This window comes from Suncus etruscus, chromosome 10, assembly GCF_024139225.1.
Source record: "Suncus etruscus isolate mSunEtr1 chromosome 10, mSunEtr1.pri.cur, whole genome shotgun sequence".
NCBI classification, from domain to species: Eukaryota; Metazoa; Chordata; class Mammalia; order Eulipotyphla; family Soricidae; genus Suncus; species Suncus etruscus.
In genome coordinates this window covers 64,952,854-64,968,252 of record NC_064857.1, presented here as the reverse complement: position 1 = coordinate 64,968,252, position 15,399 = coordinate 64,952,854, and the positions used below count along the sequence as shown (strand labels likewise).

General features: G+C 33.8%; 1 non-coding gene across 1 annotated transcript; it reads right to left on the bottom strand.

The window, feature by feature from the left end:
• Positions 1–2,269: 2,269 nt before the first annotated feature.
• Positions 2,270–2,376, bottom strand: LOC126021642 (U6 spliceosomal RNA). The gene has a single exon (XR_007500141.1). It is a non-coding gene; the product is annotated as a U6 spliceosomal RNA (small nuclear RNA).
• Between the last annotated feature and the right edge of the window lie 13,023 nt (positions 2,377–15,399).

Genomic DNA, 15,399 nt, shown 5'->3' with positions numbered 1-15,399 from the left:
CCAAGCCAGGGGCGATTTCTGAGCACATAGCCAAGAGTAACCCTTGAGCTTCACCAGGTATGTCCTCAAAACAAAACAAACAAACAAAAAGAAAACACTAGAAAAATGAGATAAGAGAGTTGAGAAAGAAAAAGTTTGAAAATCATCATTGTTATTCAAAAGGAGGATTTTTTAGTAAAGCAAATGTACACAATCAGGACTATCATTAAAATGTCTCTTATTTAACCTGGAAAAATTGCACCTGGCCAAGTACTTACCTAAAATCTTGAAAGATTTTCTTTGTATTGTGAAATAGAAGTTAATGATCTTAGGGGAGGATGATAGTTTACTTGGCATGCTTAAGTCAAAGTGTAGGTTAGAGGTAGTCTGTAGTCAAAACATTTGGTATGGTGTGGCAAGGTTTTTTTTTTTGGGGGGGGGGTCGTTTGTTTTTTGTCTTTGTTTTTGCATAGGTACATCAAGTATTAGGGAAATTAGAAAGAAAATTCCCCTGGCCTAAGATATACAGGGTATCTCCACCTTTGAAGCATACTGTCATGAGCCAACGATGGGCCCTGGACCTGTGTATTGTCAAAGTCTTTCTTTGTGGTTCTAGGAAATGTTCTGCTTGGTTATGGTTGTCAAATTCAGTCCTCTGTAATTGGAGATCTTGGTTTTTGCACAGATCCTAGGACAGAGTCAATCTGGGATAAACTTTATCTTTCTTTATGGTTCCAGAAGTTCTGCTCAGTCACAGTTCACAGTTTTTGTTGTCAGTCTTCTGTTTTTTGTGATCTTGGTTTTTGCACAGATTGAAGGTCAAAGTGCCTTCTGTTATCATCTCACCATTAGGTGATGAGGTAGGGCAAACTGCCTTTACTTAGATCAGGTTGTTGCTGTTTCCTAGTCTATAGGATGTCATATGAACCAACCGTGTGCAAGCTGGTACTAAAGAGGTATTTGGGACACCCTTAGGAAGAGTTTAATTCCTGCTGCTGTTGCAGGGTACTTTAACAATTCTACGGTTGGTATCAGGGGTTCAGGGTTGGAAGATTGATGTTTGATCACATGAGGTCTAAGTCATGACATATGTTCAGGGTTGAAGGTGCCCCTGTATTCTAAAATTTGTAAATTCTTATTCCTAGTAGATAAGAACTTGTTTCTATATATAAGATTTTCCCATTTTGAGTGTACCTATGCAAAAAAGGAACGATGCCATTTTATATTATTGGTGCACATAGAAGTAAAAATGACAAGATATACAATCCCTCTGCCCTGGTTTTGAACTGAACTTTTATCCCAAGCAAGACATTTCTACTAGAATTTTGTACTAAGCAAAACAAAAACAAGCAAAAATTAAAAAATAGAATTTAAAAAACAAAGAAACGAAAGCAATGGAGGAGACCACCTTTACATTTTGAAATACACTAACCATATACTATTAAGAAACTAAACATACAAGGAAAATATAGATATCCTCACGAAGTCTTTTGAGATATTCCTGGGTGTGGGGGATTAGATCCAGGGCACAGTTTCTATCCACATGATGGTCTTATTAAGTCTGAGAAATGGTTTGTAGCCTTAAGGGATCAGGTAGTGTCCTTGAGCTGGGGATTCCTCTGGAGATTAATTTGGTAGCAAACAATAGTCCACATTGAGGTGGGGGGAGAGGGCCACATAGGTTGTGCCAACAGGAGTGGTGGTTGCAGCTTCTTCAGGTGGACAATCCCAATTCCTAAAAAGTTAAGAACTAAGGGTGAAGAGGGTAACATAGGGAGAGATACTAGATCAAGAGTAAGAGGGTGAGAGATTAGAAGGAGGGGAGGGAAAATAAGTAACAGGGGCTATAAACAATATAGTCATAAATTGTTTATAATATAGATTAGGCAAACATAGAGGAGTTCACTGCATAAAAACTCATGTCCACTTATAAACAGACATAGATCTATTCATAGGTTGTTGTTAGAGTCTTGACCCTTATGGGATGGGCCAGAACTCTTAAAAATTATTGAATTAAGAAAAAATAAATGGATGAACAAAATAAATTAAAAGAAAGGAGAGAAAAAAAACAAAGAAAAAATAGGTAAATAAGTAAATTGGTCCAGCATATCAGAAAGAAAAGATTTTCCAATTTCTAGGGACTTCAGCAATGAAAGGGGTGAACTATTTACATTTTAGAATAAACATACTTTTCACATCGGGAATGCTAAGCAATATGATAGCGAGCACTATAAGAGGAGTCTACCCTATGTAGTATCCTCTCCCATGTCTTGTGCATTATGAGTTGCTTTTTAATATGGAATACTTCACAAATTTTCACGTTATCCTTACGCAGGGGCCATACTTATCTTCTCTGTATCATTCCAATTTTAGTATATGTGCTGCCAAAGTGAGCACAGCATCACAATGTTTGATAATAATGCAAGGTAAATAGGCTTCTCATTAATCTAATTCAGTGCTTCTCAAATAGTGGGGCACGTCCCCCAGGGGGATGCGAAGCTCCATAAAGGGGGGGTGTGAATTTGACCTCGGCAAACACTGTCATAACAAGCTAAGCCCCGTGTTTATGTCTCTGTATGTCCCTGGAGCTGAGAGTTGCTGTGTCCTGCTTCAAACTCCACTTTGAAAAGCTATGCATTGCAAAACGTGCTCATTGTAGCCACTAATCTAGACATCACCTCTGATTAAAAAATCTGCTCAAATTATTTTATATATTTTTGTTTTGCAGGTTCAAGATTTCTTTCAATAAAGATACTATTTACAGTCGCGCAGGGGGCGCGAAAAATGTTTTCTTCGTAGCGGGGCATGACAGAAAATAATTGAGAAGCACTGATCTAATAATCTCTCAGGGAGGGAGCAGTAATGGCCCAGAGTCAAGCCTGAGAGCAACCACTTATTATGGGGATATGGAGCCCCTCTTAGTGCTGTCCTTTCCATCTCTAAATCTGTGTCTAAAAAGATTTTTTACTTCAAGGAAAAATCTCCCAAATAGTGGCTTTATGGGGTTTGTCTGCCTGGTGATTTGGGAATAGCATCAAAGAGGGTTCCAGAATTTATGAAAATTCTCTTAATGAATTTTTAACTGTGTCGAAAAAGTGAGTGTTGTAGTATAGAAATAGTATAATTTTAGACATGTAATTAGATTATTTTGAAGTCGTCCTGCCTATATCTGGAAGGGAAGAGTATTTAACAGAATACAAATTCCCTACCAGCTCTCAGGCAGGAGCATACCTGGAATTGCCAAAGGATACTACCAGATCAGTGGTACTGCTACTAAGTAAAATGTGAACAATGAACAGAATTAAGCAATAACATCATAGAAAAGGCATTGTGGTAGGTGAAGGATAGAATCTTATCAGGTTAGATAGAAACATAGACTAGAAGTTTGAATTCTTTATATTTTTCTATATTGGTAGTTGATTTTAGTTAAAGGTTCCATTGCCAGTAATATTGTCCTAAAATTATGCCTTCTCCCTTTCAGTAAAGTATCTCATTCATGAACTATCATAAAGATGAATCCATAACAACACATTTTTATGTATAAGGAAATGATATCAAATAGGTTAGGGACTGTGGATCCATTATCATGTTAGGTCTAGAATGAGTGCAGTAATCTTCCACACTAAGATAATATATCTTTGCAAACAGACTTTTAGTCTCCAGGGGCAAATGGTGAGAACCTATTGCCAACAAATATAAGTAACTGACAGAAAACAGTAATACATTGAAAACCCAGAAGACTTTCTGACATTTCTGTTTATGGAGTCATGGAGAATAGTTTTATATACAATAAAAATAAAAATCTTTCATTATTCATGTGAATCCTTGTGTGATTTTGTTAAAAGCTTTATAATTTTCTTTTATTCCCAACCACCTCTATGCTATTATCATAGTTATTAGTAAATGTGATAGGACATATTTTCTTGTACAACAGTCCACAAAAATTTGCCATTTGGTGATAAAGACCCTGAAAACACTGATGCCCATTGTTATAGAATGAGCTTCAGCATTTAGTCCCTTGAATCCTTAGTCACCAAGGTGATCTCTTTAGAGATGAATATTATTATATTTATATGCATTCATAGAGATGGTGCCTTTATGTGGAATGAAGAAGTGAAAGAAACAGAATCTTATTTCTGTCTCTACAGGATGGCAGGAAGCAGAAAGAAGTTATACACTTGCAAGACAAAAAAATTTCTTGCCTACATCTGCCCTTCAATCCCCCCATCTTGAACTTCCCAGGCTTCTGAAATGTACTGAGTATCATTGTTTAAATCACCAAGTCTATCACATTCTTTCATAGCACCAATTATTCATCATTTTTTCAGGCATTATGCAGTTCCTGGCTCAAAATACATACTCAATATTTATTTAATGAATGATTTTGTTTTGAAGCCATATCATAATTATAAAGTTTGATGGATCTGGAGAAGGATTTCATTGAATTGAAAGGAAGATTCTGTATGGAGTAGATATTTCCTTTATTTAACTTGGTCTAGTTTCATTCTTGGTTATTAAAATAAGATGTAATTTCATAAAAACTAAAAAAGAAAAATCTGCAAAATAATGTAATTATTTTGGTTATTGTTTTTCTTCTAAGATATCATTTTAAGTCATTTTGCAGGCTTTTTACTTTATATGGTTTTTCAACGAAAATTTACAGAATTTGTGCCAACTCAACCATCTTCTGAATATATTAAGAAAGCAATCCAACAAATGATGATCTTTAAATGATAAGGTTAAAATAAATTCACATATACTATATACTTAACTAACAAAATATCTGCAAAGTGGAAATTTTCCAAGAGAAATAATATATTAGCAATCTTAAAATAGACGTAAGAAGAAAATCTTCAAAATAAAAATTTTAAAAAATAAAATATATTTATTATAGACAGAATTTTATCTGATTTAGCTAAAAAGTCTTTTTTTACTGACTCCAACTTATATGTTTAGGTTCATCCAGTGAATATTATATCTTTCCTCATTTTATTTATTTACTTATTTGCTTTTTGGCCACACCCAGTGACGCTGGGAGGTTACTTCTGGCTCGAGCTCAGAAGTCGCTCCTGGCTTGGGGAACCATATGGGATTCAGAGGGATCGAACTGCGGTCCGTCCTAGGCTAGCGAATGCCAGGCAGCCCCAACTCCCCGGCTCCCCGGCTCCATGGCTCCCCGGCCCCCTGGCTCCCTGGCTCCCCAGCTCCCTGGCTCCCCGGCAGCCACCTTATGGCTTGCGCCACCACTCCAGCCCTCTTTCCTCATTTTAATCATAATCTGCTCATATAGAATCCCATGATACCAGATTATAAAGAGGAAAGATAATTCACTTCTACTGAAGTACCATTGTAACTACCAAACTATCACCGGGGATGTTAACATTTTTTAAAATTTTGTTTTTTCATTACTAAAAATAAGCATATTCTCATCAGAACAACAGGCCAAAGTAAAGTCACACGTGTTATAAAATGTTTTATATTAAAAACAGCTGAGTTCTAACTACAGCACTATATATTTCAGAATGTCTCCAAAATCTCAATCTCTTGATGTCTTTTTCTTTTCATATCCATCTTTTACTAATGTAGTGTTATTTTCAAAGCCAGGAATTGTTTTATAAATAAAATTTTGTGTTAAAATTACCACTTTTGTACATCTGGATATATTTTACACAGATATTCTTAAATCAATCAAGATAAATGATCTATTTGTTCTCATACATGAAAACTAAGATCTCATCAAAAATTCTTCAAGGTGCCAGATATTTATGCTTTGGCTTTTAAAAATTTTTTTGCATGACTTAAATATTTCAACATAAAAATTAAACAAACCAGCAGTAGATTTTTTATGGATTTATTTTTTGTAGAATTCATAAGAAATTTTATCTTTTTCTACCACTTTTGAACAAAATATATTATAACATTATCTTGTTCATTACAGTAATTGGGTATAGTATTTTATACTTTACTTTTGAGCTGATGCATGATAATATGTGCATAAATAAATAAAATATAAATAAAAATAAAATAACTGAATAAAGTTATTAAAAATCTGGTAACTATAATGTGTATTTTCTCATTTCATCTGCCAACTTCTTAAAATGAGAATCTAACTAATTTAGCCTTCTCTTCTTTGCGTTGACCGAAAAACCAGTAACAACCTGAAATTCACAAAGTCTTGATTCAATTATATAGTTAGGACAACAGTCAGAGTCACAGGGAAAACCTTGTTTAGGTAACTATATCTCCAACAACTTTGTTACAACTGTCACCTTTGCTTCTCAACTTCCCTCAAGTAAAGTGCCACTGGAATTTATCCTTTTATTCTTTATCCTTATTTACCCATTATCCTTTTATCTTTGTCTTCTGACTTGAATTGACCAATTTGGTTCAAATCTAGCAACACAGAGCACTCCACCATAGATGGAAGAAAAGCAAATCCTTTGGTCCTATAACACACTCACTGCATTGACCTCACTGTATGGTCCTCTTAAGGAATGTCTGCTACATCCTCCAGGTCATTTGATATCTGGCCTTTCAGTTTGAACTGCTTTTATTGTTGTCATTCCTATTCAGCTAAATTTTACCATCTAGTGCCTGATCTGTTTAACAACTTTTCACTGAACACCATAAAAAATAGTTCATTAACTCCACTCTTTACCATTACAATAAATACATGTAGAAATAATCAGCTGACACACACCAATTAAATGCCATTATATTTTTTCCAGTTTATTTTGTGTGTTTTTTTTTCATCTTTTTATTAAGTTATTTGTATTGTGACCAACTTGAGTTACAAATCTTTCACATGAGATACATAGTGATATTGAATCAGGTGTATTCCCACCACCATTGTTGTCCTCTTTTCACCCCAGTTCCTAGTATCCACCTCTTTTGTCCCTGGACTGCTAGTATAACTGGTTCCTTCTGTGTATAGCTTGTTGAAGATTGGCTTTTGATTCTGTTGTCATTGACTTTGGGTTTGATGTTTAAGTGTGATCCTTTTTGTTTCTACTCAATGTTCATAAGTCTGTTTGGTTCTGGTACCATCCACTCTTTACCCCCTCAATTTATGAGACAAAACCAGATGATTCAAGTTATGTTGTTCAGTTTTTAAAAAAAAAAAAAGAAAAAGGGACCAGAGTGGTGGTGCTGACTGGTAAGGCAGATGCCAGCACTAGCCTAGGACAGACCATGGTTAGATCCCCCAGAGTCCCATAAGGTTCCCCAAGCCAGGAGCCATTTCTGAGCTCATAGCCAAGAGTAACCCCTGTGTGTCACTGGGTGGCCCAAACTACCTCCCCCCAAAAAAAAAAGAAAAGAAAAGAAGAAAAAAAACAGGATAAGTCCATCTAGAGGATATAAATATCATTTTAAAAAGAAGGGGGGGGAAAGGAAGAAAAATATAACATAAATAACCTATCAAAACAAAAAACCCCCCACAAAACACAAAAATCTACAACAAAGACAAAATAATCAAAACAAATAAAGAAACAAAAATTAAATAAAAGACCAAAACCAGCAACTACAAAAGAGAACCACAGCAACAAATACAAGAACCAAATAATAACCATGAGAACGAAAGAAAAAAAAAAGAAAAGAAAAAAATGAAGGAGGGCTGGTGTGGCAAGGTTTTTGTGTGTGTGTGTGTGTGTGTGTGTGTGTGTGTGTGTGTGTGTGTAGGCACAGTAAATATTGAGGAAATTAGAAAGAGAATTCTCTTGGTCTAAGAGATACAGGGTTTCTCAGTTGTTGAAGCATATTGCCATAGGAAAAACTATGGCTCCATACACTTTCCTTTTCACACCCCAAAGACTTTTTATGGTACCAGTCAACTTTTCGCTTAAGGTCACTATGTTTGGTCTAACAACAGATTTTGTGTTAAAGCAAAATGATGCTACTTGAGATAGTCTGGATTGTTTTTAAGGATTCACTTCCTTTCCCTTTCCTAAGGAGAGTGTTTTTAACACCCCTTGAATCTGATTGGACCAAATAAACTTGCTGGGCCATTCAGATTTTAGAGGATAAGAAAACTGTCAAGGGGTCAGAGTGATAGTAAAATAGGCAAGGTGCTTGCTTTACAAGTGGCAAACACAGGTACAATCCCACAATTCCATATGGTTCCCTCCAAACCACAAAGAATAATTGTTGAGTGTAGACAAATAATTAAATAATTCTTGAGTGTAGAAGAACTCCTGAGCACTGCTGGATGCAAGTCCCAAAACAAAACAAAAAATCAAAACAAAATAAATTAAAACTGTCCAAACAGAAATGTAGACAATAAAATGGCTAGAATAGCAAGTTCAGGCAATTGATCAGAAAAGAACATCTTGAAATTGAACTCCCATATGATCCAGCTATATCATTTCTAAGGATATACCTTAGGAACACAAAAATACAATTCAAAAATCCCTTCCTCACACCAATATTCATTGCAGCATTATTTACAGTAGCCAGACTTTGGAAACAACCAAGATGCCCTTCAACAGATGAATGGCGAAAGAAACTGTGGTATATATACACAGTAGAATATTATGCAGCCATCAGGAGAGATGAAGTCATGAAATTTTCCTATATATTGATGCATATAGAATCTATTATGCTGAGTGTAATAAATCAAAGGGAAAGAGATAGATACAGAATAGTATCACTCATCTATGGGTTTTAAGAAAAATAAAAGACATTATTGTAATAATTTTCAGAGACAATAGAGATGAGGGCTGGAAGGTCCAGCTCATGATAGGAAGCTCACCATAAAGAGTAGTTTGTGCAATTAGAGAAATAATTACACTGACAACTAACATAACAATGTGACAGAATGAATTAGAAAATCTGTCTCAAATACAGGTGGGGGTAGGTAGGAAGGTGGGAGACTTGGGAAATTGGTGAAGGAATTGTTGCACTGTTGAAGGGAGGTGTTCTTTTTCTGACTTAAACCCAACTACAATTATTTTGTATTCTAATTGTATAAATAAAGATATTAAAAAGAAAAAAAAAGAAAAGAACATTGAGGATAACACTTTCCTTTCAACCTGAGTGAGACCTAGAGAGGATATATGTGTAGTAAAATTTCACTGAGGCCACAGACTAGCTACTCTCATGTGCTTCTGTCTGTCTGAAGTAGAATAATTGCAGATGGCCCCTTAACAACAAAGCTTACTGACGGGAACCACAGCCCTTGCTTTGCTGCACAACAAGAAGTATCAATGACTGAATCAAAAACCAAATAAAATAAATTGAAACAGCCACCATAGAGCAAATACATTTAAGACATTAAAAAGAAAACAAAAATCCTTAAGAAGAAAGATGTAGGAAAATAGAAGTAGAAAAAGAACAAAGGACCATTATTTTTTCTTCTGACTCAAAGAAGTACGAAAACTGAAAAATATGATTTTGTTAACTTTCAAATATAGTCACAGAGAACAGGCTACAATCAGTCTGGCTTTTGGAATTTCATTTTTTAAACTCCTCAGATATAGGGGGCCAAAGAGATAGCATGGAGGTAGGGCATTTGCCTGCCAGAAGCGATTTCTGAGGGTAGAGCCAGGACTAACCCCTGAGGGCTGCTGGGTGTAACCCAAAAAACAAATAAAAAAAACAAAAATAAAAATTATTAGATACAACAAGTGCTTGAAGATCATATGAAAATCTTACATAAGATGATTTATGTCTCCCCCCACAGTTGCCACTTTTCAATTCTAACCTCTCTTTCTATGATGCAAACAGAATAGGGTGCAAACATTACATTTCTCAGAAAAAGCCTTTTCTTTTAATGATTGTCACTTGAACCTAAGGAAACTTTGCTCTTATATATCTTGGTCCTGATTTTACAATTTGTTGCATCACAAAATCCTGACTTCATACCCTGTGTATGTTAATGTTCCTTCACCTGGGAATTATAATAAATATATGGATTTTCTTTCCCATTAACTACTCAGCTTCTACAACTTTTCCGGCTTTACCAGGCTCTTCTAACAGCTGTCTCTCTGACTCCCATACTTTTATTAAAAGTTGTTCTGCCAGCTCACTAAGAGAAGCTGTAGCAAGTGAGTCATAGGCCTGACCCCTGGAAGCAGCAAAAAATCCATTTGATAGAACTATAAGTGGCATGATTACATGAAAGGAACTTTAAATGGCTTATGAAAAATAAAATAACCAGTAAATGTGAAAGGAAGGTTATTGATTTTTATGTGGTAGAAGAGACTGGGAACACAAAATATTTCATTCCCCTAAATAAAATTTTCAAAGATGTTTGGAGAATGATATTATAAAGTTAGAAGACAGTCACTTGAGAAAAAAAATAAAAATAAGATGGAGGGCAGCAGCGAGTAAACTGACAAAGGGATACAGATGAAGAAAATCTATGTTGATATAAGTCAAATAACATTTATGTGTGTTTATTTTATTTATTTTTTATTTTTATTTTTTTTATGGGCCACACCTGGCAGTGCTCCAGGGTTACTCCTGGCAGGCTCAGGGAACATTTGGGACATATGGGATGCCAGGGATTAAACCTTGTCAGCCACTTGCAAGACCATTACCCTATCCCCTGTGCTATCACTGCTAACTTTTATTTAATGCCTACTAGAATGAGAGCAGATTTCTGTACTTGCTAAGATGTTAAACACACACACATTCTAAACCAAATGAAACATGCATTTGTCTTTTTTATTTTTGTAAAGTATTTTGTACATATTTTTATGAGAATAACAGCAACAAAACTTTTATATCTTTTCCTGTTCTCTTTAGTATCATTAAAGAATAATTACCTTAGTCTGGACAGTAAAAACATCATGAAACTTACAATGTATTAATTGATGCTAGAGAACATACAAGAAAATACTTGGATTCACCTTCTCATAAGCTGAGAAAATGAAGTGTTTGGAGCAGCCTGTATTTTCATTCACCAGAAACCATTTTTTAGATAAAAAAAGGTGAAGTTTGTTTGAGGGCTGGATTTCCTTTAAAGGTTTCCAACATGTAGTCTATCAGAATATGTTTAATCTGAGGTTCATTTCATCTTGGATATTTCTAACCTTTTGGATAAATTTGATATAAAATTCCAGCATCCCAGAGAGGAATAAAACACAATAATTTGTTCAGTTACTTGGAGACTGTTCTACAAGAACTTGAAGCCATGAAAATGTCAAGACACAATTTAGTAAGAATTTATCTTCAGAGGGAATTGTTCAATTACAAGTGAAATGAGATTGGAAAAAAATCTTTTCTTCCATAAACCTTACACCTGGAAGACAATGCATCTATTTAATATGTTCTATTTGTAAAGTTCTGAACTGTACCTACAAGACTGAATCTAATAGCAGTCATCTATGGAATTATTGATAACTTCCCCAAAAACCAATAATGAGCACAGTGAACAGATCTCATTTCAATTGTTTTCATTGGCCCTTTCATTATTCAAAATATATTGCTTGCTGAGCCAGTGAGATATTACAATTGAAAGAGTGTTTATTTTTTATGTGGCAGTGTTTAATTTTTAGTATCCCTAATGTTCTCCCAAGTTCCTGAGCTCAGAGTCAGTAGTAAGCCATAAATATCACAGTGCATGGCCAAAAAAAAATTAAAAAAATACAAAATATATATATATATCATAATTACTATTATCATATAGCATGACTGACCAAATTTAAATGTTTGAGAGTAAACAAATGATAAACAAATGTCCTGCAAATGATGTGAAAAATCTTTGTAATATGAGAAATTTTAGTAAGGAACATGATGTCAGTAGCATTGTTCCTATCTTTTTTTTTTTTTTTTTTTGGGTTACACTTGGCAGCGCTCAGGGGTTACTTCTGACTCTGGGCTCAGAAATCGCCCCTGACAGGCGACCATATGGGATGCTGGAATTCCAATCACCGTCCTTCTGCATGAAAGGCAAACGCCTTACCTCCATGCTATTTCTGGCCCCACATTGTTCCTATCTATAGAAGCTCTAATTGTACATAAAGGAGCTCTCAGGGGTCTTTGACTATACTTTTTTTTCTTTTCCTTATTTTCTAACATCACTTTCTATCAGCAAATTTTTCTTCTATACTCCCTTTCCTCAGACTGTTAAAGCCTCTGTTTAATTTGCATTCATCTCAGATTTTTTCCTTTTAATTCCCACATATTAAAATTGTATAAATTATTTATCTTATCACAATCTTACTCAGGAAGTAATCTTTCAATCTATTATAAAAAGGATGCAATCCTTTTTTAAAGTTTGACCATTACACATAATATTGGAAGCCCAACTTACAAACTATAACTTGACTCTTTACTTTTTATCATCTTAATTTAATAGTTAGATGTGTACTTATAAAATAACATAAATTATAACATTAAAACTTGTAAATGTGAGTATTCTAGATTCACAGTTTATGCAGTAATCATAAAGAAAATTTTAATTTGCTTTAGTGTCAGAAATGATATATATGAATGAATCAAATTGAAATTGATAAGTATATTAGCACTGAGCATTATTATATTGTGCTTTTTAATAAGATATTTAATTATGGGAAGTCCTTGCTCAATTTATTAACAATCTTGTATTTTTCTCACAATTATTTTGTATATTTTATAATCATATTTATTTAGAACTTCCAGTGATGGAAATATCAATTTTAGTGACATAACAGTACACAAATTACTGGGATATATATATATATATATATATATATATATATATATATATATATATATATATATATATACACACATTTGTTTTCTGTTTGTTTCTAGGCTACCCCCAATAATGCACAGGGCTTATTCCATGCTCTGCACTAAAGTGTTATTGGGGTGGGGCATCATGTGACCAAACAAGGTGCCAAGAAATTGAATGTGGGTCTACAAGGTACAAAACTAGTATATTAACTCTTGTACTATACCTTGGCTTCCGATTTACTATACATTCTTAACTAGGCAGTTTGCTTAACCTTGCCTGATTTATGATGTCTATTTATTCTTAGATAGTTCTGTTTTTACTTTGGTACCTTTATAAACCCTAGGAGCCCTTGTACAATGGAACTTTCTTTTTGAGAGGACTCTAGACTAGCAATATCCTTTTACTCTCTACTTAGAAAACCAAAACAATTTAGAAGATCAATAATCAAAGAATTATCATTTATAAAGCATAGAATCTCTGACAGCATCTAAAAATGTTTTTCATGGATATGTTAATGGGCTCAGAAATTATTAGAAGTTAATGAAAAGCTCTTAAATTTCTGATTTTTTCACAAGTAACTTACAAAATATGGGCCTAGCTATTACAAAGAGACAAGAAGAATATATATGTATATATATAATATGTTTTAAAACATATTATTTTTGATTCTATGTAATGAGACCCTCATCTAGTTAAAAGAATAAGAAAGAGGAGCTGGACCTGTTATTTTTTCAGCTACTTTAAAGTTTAGCATAATTTTGCATGGTTATTCTTAAGCAACCATAACAAGCACAGACCATTGGAATATATGGATGAGTACTGCTCATTCACTAACTCTTACACATTCATTTTAAGTCTCCAGATGCATCAGTCAGAGATGTTGCCATGAATAGGATAATTTTAAGGAATTTAAAAGGAACTGAACATCAATTATGTTCTTTGAAAGACAAGTATTTCTATTTAGTATTCAGTATTTAATTATAAACTGAAAAAATGGGGGCCAAAATGATTGTAGAAAACCATTGGTGTGTGGATGCCACAAAGTTGAATCAGGAATAGAACACAGAATTTAGGAACTCATTGAGTAATTGGTAACTGGTAATAAAGTCAACTGGTAACTCCATAAAAAAATACATATACTTTGATCAAATTCAGTTGTTGTGGATACCTGGCAATAAATATAAAATTAATGAATAAGGTGAACTTTGCCTCAGTTGAATCTTTTACTACCTGGCATATTAATTATTCAGAAGCATCACTGAGGGAACGAGCTACAAAATAGATATTGATGATCCAGATTATCAGCATTATGAATATTCATGATTTGCTTTCCAAAAGAATTTACATTTCATCCTCACCTCTTAAATCACAAGTACAATACCCTTTACAAAAAGATATTTTTCAGATTGGAGAGAAGAAATCAAGAAAATAGGAAGTTTGAGTTTCGTTCAGAACAAGATTAGAACAAAGAATTAAAAGAATGTATTAGTTACAGAAACATTAACAGGCTGATCTCAGCAACATGGAGCTGAGAAAGAAGAAAAACTCAAAAAAAAGCAGGCATTGTGGGAAGGCTGGCTGGTTTAAACAATTCCAACAATATCCCTAACTGTAAAATTTTCCCTCCTCAAAAGGAATGTACTCTTGATCACATATTACCTACTATCCAAGATTTGTGCTGGATTCGAATTCAGAAACCTAAAGTACAAAATTACAAAACCTAAGGTTCAAATTATAACACAGAAATCTTTCCCAGCAGCCCAGAAGTCCAGCAAAATCTGTTACAATAAAACATTTAAAATTTAAAAAATAATTTTGTTAGCCAACTTTTGACCAACTCTACCCAAACTCTCATAGATGGAATCCATCATCACTAAATGAAGAACTTAGTTTTTGCCCTTGAATGAGGAAACATGTCAATACCTATTCAGTTTATCTTACTGCTCTGATCCATGAATGTGTAAAGTATGTATAACATGTGAACAAATAACTAGTTACTTATTAATTAGAACCTTTAGCATTTACTTCTTCCATTTCAAGTAAACTTTCTTTGTTAAATGAAAAATAATCATAAAAACTTCAGGTTCTTTTATGACCTAGGAATCTAAGTAGATTTTGAATGAAAACAAAAATCAATATTTCCAAAGGTCCCTTTTAAAGCAGTATTGTAAATTCAATGGATTTTGATTGCAATCCAGATGAGATTCATGAAAAATGTTAGGATTGCTATTCAAAATTAAGTCTGTTTTTGCTTAAACATTTTTTTCCATCACTTTTGATACTAAAATCCTTCCACAGAGTTTTTGGTTACATACTTATGTTCATGAAAGGTCCTAGATTGTAATTTTTCTCATAGAAATGGTCATAATTTCACCATATTGCTCTGTTTTATTCTATCAAAATGTTTTAATTTTGCTCTGTGTTACCTTGCCAGACATTTCATTCCTTACATATTCCTTATTGCCCCCAAATACTAAATTTGGAACACTACTAAATTGCCTAACCCAAGTTCTAAGTTTGTTATTCAATTCATCCTTCTTTTTTCAGCAACTTCCTAGGCTAATTGGGGATAATAAGTTGCTATTTTCTTTCAGGTACAATCTTACCACATTGGAGTCACCAATATTTTCTTCCATTCATGTTATAGAGTGATTCTATTACACTGCTAAACATGTATTACTTTTATATTTTATTTCCTTAATTTAAATGCCTAAATTTGAAGATCAATATATACATTTAGAGTATACAACTTATAAGAA